This window comes from Vigna radiata, unplaced genomic scaffold, assembly GCF_000741045.1.
Source record: "Vigna radiata var. radiata cultivar VC1973A unplaced genomic scaffold, Vradiata_ver6 scaffold_48, whole genome shotgun sequence".
In the NCBI taxonomy this organism is placed as follows: domain Eukaryota; kingdom Viridiplantae; phylum Streptophyta; class Magnoliopsida; order Fabales; family Fabaceae; genus Vigna; species Vigna radiata.
Window position 1 is genome coordinate 1,233,352 of NW_014542925.1, and position 6,976 is coordinate 1,240,327.

Below are 6,976 nucleotides of genomic sequence, written 5' to 3' on the forward strand. Positions count from 1 at the left end.
CCAACATCGCGGATCATGTCCTCTAATTTGTCTTCATCCGGTCGATCTTCTTCCATGGTGGAATCAATAACATTTTCAGTATGGGAGTCAGTGGGAAAATGCATTTCTTCGTCGTGCCATATCCATGTTGTATAGCATCTTAGGAAACCATCACAGATAAGATGTTCTCTAATTTAACTTCTCCCCTCATTATGTTGTGCAAATTGTATAAATTCCTCTACACCTCTGTCGTACTCAGCACTAATACGTGGTAAATTAATCCAATTTCGATCCATTCCTAAATATTTTAAAATTACAACTATATAATTTTACATATTAAATCAAATCATACAATTAATAAGCAATAAAAAGATAAATTCAATCATAGAAAATTTTATATTACTAACTTTTAAAAAGTTTCAATAATCTAACAATAAAACAAAATTATTAGTTAAACTTAGTGAATTAGAGATAACAATTCACACTTTCATCTCTTGGATTTTTTTGTATTACAAATATAACATCAATTGATGACACCTATTTAAATATTTAGTAATTAACTTTTAAGTTTATTTTGTCTAATGATATAATGTAATTTCGATCCGTATAACATTTTAGTTGTTAAGATTGTTTACAATGATTGAATTAATTATGTTTCTTGCAATATTTAATTTCATATTTTAGATTAATGCAAGATAGACTATTTTTTTTTTCAAATATAATTTATAGTAATATCTTTTCAAATTATATTATAAAGATGAACAAATAAATCCTATAAAATATCTCAATTTTTTAAAATTATATACAATCAAGAAGCCCATTACCACTTTTAATTCCCAGGAATGATTTTTTTAGGCAAAAAAAATAAAAATAAAAGCATACTAAAGTAAATAAGATTATTAAAGTAAATAAGATTATTACAAAAGTGTTAGATAGCAGTTTAAATATTTAACATGATTATATATTTGAAATTTTTACCATACACCATTAATTAATCTAAAAAAGTTTATATTAATTGAAAAAGGCACGTATACACATAATATACATCAAAATTAATAAAAAAAAAAGATAAAAAATATTGTAAATCAATTTTGCATGGTTGTATTGCAAAGCTCACGAGAATATTATATCCATACACTTTCTTCTTTTCCTCCAATTCAATATTGGAAAAATTAATTATTTAAAACAAACCATAAATAAATTAACAATAATCTGTATAGTTTAGTGTAAATTTGTATTTTTAATTTGTAAAAAAGTTTGGTGTAACTTGGACCATAAGTGGAATTTGTGGTCACACTCCTCTGCTTTACTCATCTCTCTGATTTCTTATGTTTTTTAGTGCCTCACGTGTTATCTCCACCACAATAATCAATCTTTATTTCAATCTCAGAATCTACTTTTTTCACCACTTCCTTATTACACTTTTACAATTTAACTCCTTCAATTTTTAATTACAAAATTCAATCTTCTTAATATCACAAAACACATTCTTTATAGCACGACAGTGCCCTCTTCTTTTCAACAGTCGATGGTGAAGGTAGGGATAATCAAATTGAATTCAAGGAATCGCATAAAAACAATTGAAATCTATTGAAACAACATTTCATCACAAGCAATCAGACATCAAGCAGGTATTGAATACAAATGAGGATAGCAACCATACCTGTTTTGGTTCTCTTCGCAAATAAATTTGGCACGGGGAGAAAAAGGTCGTAGCGGAGAACAGAGTCGCGACGGAGAAGTCCAACACGGAGATGATTTGGGCTGGCGTCAATGTGGCGGCGGCAGAGAAGCACTGGTCCGACGACGACGATGACGATTCGGGAATGGTCGGCGTCAATGTGGAGGCGGACGGAGAAGCAGAGTCCGGACGGAGAAAAGCTTGCAGCGTGGTGGGGTTTAGGTGGGGTTTCATTTTTTGGTTTTCTGAAAAGTGCGTGGAAGAAGAAAACTATTCAAAGATTTTTAACCTATGTAAGGGATACTACCGCGGTTCAGATTAAACCCGTGAACATAGTGTAGCATATGCCGCGGTTGTACCGCGAACCGCGACCTATGCCCATTTTAAAAAAATAAAAATTAAAATGAAATGGCATTTTTGAAATATGGAGAAAACATTATGCCGCGGTTGGGTGGGAAACCGCGGTATATTGTCCTACCAATATGCCGCGGTTCTGCTGGCGCCCACTGCCTATTCTCCTGCAAATTGTTGAATATTAAATTTCAGAACGTTACCTGGGGAATATGCCGCGGTTCTGAGTGCAACCGCGGCTTATACTCCTGCAAATTTATTGCAGTGTTGAATATTGGGAAAAGTTAGAACGTTGTCAAGGGAATATGCCGCGGTTCGCAGTACAACCGTGGCATATTCTGCTGCAAATTTATTGCAATGCTGAAAATTTGCAAAATGTCAGAACGTTCAGGGTTATAGGCAGCGGTTCGTAGCAGAACCACAACATATTCCCCCCATTTTTATTATTTTTGTGACGTGGCTTCAAGGGCAGATGTTTGACTAGGGTATAGGCCGCGGTTCTCTGGCCAACCGCAGCCTATAAGTTTGTTTTAATTGCAAAATTGTCACTGCACAGTATTATGCTGCGGTTCCTGATGAACCGTGGCATAATGTGCGCTGTAAAAGACCTTTTTTTTACTAGTGTAATGAGTTTTCATTTTATAATTTTTGTCTTATCTAATTTTATCTAATTTTCACAAGCATAATGACATAAGAAGGAATTGGTAATTGGCCTGAATGTTTTTTAAGAGATGACGATTCAACATCTGCAGATGATGAAATTAGAGAGGTTAGTGAAGATGATGAAATTGAAGAGATCTTGAATGAATCTTTGCCTGAAGAAGAATATGCCAGTGACTCAACTCTTTACAAAGATAAATTGTTTAAGGACAAGTATTTCTAATATTTTTTTTTTCAGTTATAGGATGATAGAGAAAAGGTTGGAGTGAGAGAAATGAAAGAGAAAGGATGGAAAGGGATGAGAGAGGTGACTAAGGGTTTGGAGATTTCTTTTTTTTTTTTTTAGTTTTGAGAATGATAATTATTTAAATATCTATGACTTTAAAACTTAGAATGCATAATATATGAGAGTATTTTTGTCTACTATAATCCAGTTGTTAAAATGTACCAACTAAAAAACAGGCGAGCGGTGCTCCCTGCACCCACCACTACTTCTCCCTCCACCTCCCCAATTTATTTTATTTCTAAAATTATATATCTGTTAAAATTTTTTTACTTTTACCTCACTTAGTCATTCGTTATTCTCTTCTCCCACAACAGCTGCACCCTCCACCCCCACATCTCTCTCACGGATTTGGTCTTCTCTTCCCATTTCCGTTTAAGCTTTTTTTTCTTTTTTTTCTTTCTTTTTCATCGCCGCCGGAAGGAAGCTACGTATTGCCAGTGTCAATCGTTCTGCTTTCTTTTCTTTTTCTTTAAGCTAATTCATGTATTTTTGTCCAGTTTGGTACTTAAGACAATGGTATTAATCAGAGGGTATGAGGATGATTGCAACAAGGGAATTTACCTGTATTATTCAAAAGGGAATCATTAGACTAAATTTATTTTCATCATTCTCTTTTTCACATTTCCTTTACATTTTTCACTATTTCTGTTGTACATACTTTATATATTATATTATATTTGGGATTATATCTCAAGCTATTCAAGTACTTTTCGTAAACTATTTAAGCAGTACTATCCCTCTATCTATTAATCTTTTTTCTCGTCCATTGATCTCCATAATAGAATTGAAAATAAGAAGCTGTTGTTTCGTTATTCTGGTAGATAAAATGAAAAGGAAATTACAATCACACTTGATGGTTTTTTACTTGTCTCCTAAAATCTGGGACCATTTCCAGCTAAAAAGAACGTTCTTGCGTGACCATTCAATAACTGGGAAAAATAGTAATGAATTGTCAGTGAAATTGTTCTGGCGACACGTACTTTCCTTCGATCGATGGACAAAAAGAAAAAAAAAGTTCAAACAAAAATAGGAAGAGAAGAGAGAATCCTTGAGAGAGATGGGATAGTGGAGATTGCAGTAGGGAAAAGAATAACAAATAAATGAGGTAAAAGTAAATTTTTTTTTTTACAGACATATAATATTGGAAATAAAATAAATTGGAGGAAGTAGAGGGAGAAGTGGTGGGAGTGGAGGAAGGAATACCCAAAACAGATGTGTGTTACCAAACTCATATATATATATATATATATATATATATATATATATATATATATATATATATATATATATATATATATTGTTTCTGAGGTAGGTCCCGGATTGGAACTCAAACCGAACAGTTCCCCTTCACGTCCGAACGGGTGTGACCTGCACGTTAGCACTCCAATGGTCAAGTCAGCAAGGTCACGATAATATTCAGAATGAAAAGTAATTAGATCAAAAGTCCTTTACCTGACAAATCCTTTCTATATTTATAAGCCACAGACGTAATCCTGAAGTGCGATTTATTCGCAACCGTCAGCCCGTAATCCCAAATATCTCGCCTACTAAGTGTAACTTCCTTACCTGCATCCGAAATTATCGCCTTCATATTCTGCCCCTTACCTCCACGTTGGATCTTTATACTGGTAAGTTAACTTCAACTTTCAAACGATCTCTCCCTTACCTCTTCTGATCGACCTTCTTCCCTATCTTCTTCCTTACTCAACCGATCCTCATACAATATATATATATATATATATATATATATATATATATATATATATATATATATATATATATATATATATATTCCACATAAATTCATTTTTGAGATCATTACTTAAAATATATTAGTTTATCTTAGTGTATCCACACGCTTTATTTTTACAAATAAAACATTCAAATCTTGCAACAAATTTATTTAACTATATCCTTTCATTTAGTTCTATAAAGGAAAATTTATATATTTATTAAATGCTAANNTACAAAAGTATCTCATGTAATTTTTTTACACGCTTTTATAATTTAAAATTTATTGAGTGTTTGTAGTTTTTGGAATTTGATAGAAATTAAAAATTAATTGGTACATTAAAAAACTATTTAGTTTCAACCATTCAGCAACAGTTGTTCACAAAATTATCTTAAAAACTTTTCCATGATTATGATTTGATAACAACTGTGAACTTATAAAATTCATATTGTAAGAAAATATTTCATTGATGTAACATCTTTTGTTTGATAAAAGACTAGGGTCTTATTAGAAAAGTATAACTATGGGTATAACGACGGGGGCTTGCCTTCATCGTCATCCCGTTCATCACCTGCCAGTCTGTCCTCTTCCTCTGGTATAATGTTCAACTATGATAATTCTTGTGCCTGGTCGGGTCTTGCGCCCCCTCCGACCGTGCAGGGGTACGATTGGGCCCCTCACGAAGTTAGAAACTATCTGCCTTACTTTACCTCTACTGTCTGAATTAGACATCTTCTGAAAAAAGTAAATATCTTAGCTGATCTTAATGACGTAGATGATTATACTTTTGTTGTGTGTCGGTCTAACGAACGGGCCTGTCACAGTCAGGAGGGGTACCCAGCAGACTTCTTTTATGTGTACGTAACTTTATTTCGTGATCTAGGTGTCAGACTCCCATTTACTGAATTTCATATGGGGGTCTTAAGAGAGTTGAATATTTGGCCAGCTCAATTGCACCCGAACGGGTGGGCTTACTTGCAAGCCTTCAGTGTATTTTGTACTGGCTTGCAAGTAACTCCTACTCCAAAATCATTTTTATACTTCTTCCATGTTCTTCCTAATCCTAACCGATCTTGGATATCCCTGATTCCTGTGAAAGACAAACAACTATTCACCTCCTTCAGTACTTCGTATAAAGAATTTAAATCAAATTTTTGTAAAGTAGCTATAGCTATTAGACCCTCCGGTCGGCCAAAATACTTTTTTGACGATGGCCAACCAAAATTTCCATTATACTGGACCGAGCACCCTAACCGAGTAGATTCATGGTCAGAAGCTAGCATGACCGACAATGAGCGTGACATTATAACCCAGATCGACCAACTACCTCGGAAGACTCCATCCCGTCAGTTGATTGATCTACTTAGGACTGACACTCTTAGAGAAAGAGTGTTAGGTAAACATCTTTTCCTATGATGTACTACCTGGTCAATATTGACTTGTCTTAATTTTGCTTTCGTGCTGCAGAATATTTTGGAGGTATGGAGAAATATCAAGCTTTCCTTCGGATGATGGCTCGCAAGAAAAACCTTAGTAATGTTGACGAGGGAAACTCCTCCCCTGCCAAACTGACCGAGGGACCAGGTGGTACTTCCTCCCCTACGGTGAATCCTGCTTTGAAAATATCCGATGCCACGGCTCCTCCTGCCGATTTCAAAACGAAGGAAGCTATAGTCTCGAAGGGTAGCACGAAGAGGAAGTCTGCCCAAGAAAAAACACCATCTCCCCCAAAGAAAAGGAAAACCAACACCGCTGTGCTGACCAGTGTGTTGGACCCAAGTGTCCATGTTTCCGACCGTTTATAGTTTAATTTAAGTGCTGAAGAGAACAAGCCTTTCAAGGGAATGACTCCCAATGAATCTTTGAATGTGGCCTATGAGCTGATCGCCCGCGCCAGCGTCTGCCTGAATTATATTGTCGGGACAACAAAGCCCCTATTAGTCGTTGAATTGGAAAATGCCTTAAATGAATTAAACAAGGCGAAGAAGGATAACACTGCTCTGACTGCTCGTGTTGAGGAACCGGCTAAGGTGGCAGAGGACGACAGGCAATGGCTGACAACAAATTGAAGAAGGCTCAAAGCAAAATAACCGCACTCCAACGTTCGGTTGACGACCTGCAACTTAATTTCCAGAAGATAACATCGCAACATGATGAAGTAGTTAAACAAAGAGATGCGGTGACCACCGAACGTGACAAACTAGCTGCCGAAAATGCTGCCTTGGGGGATGAAATCTGCCAAAAACGCCAACTGGGTTTTGATCAAGGAATTGCTCAATGCCACTAT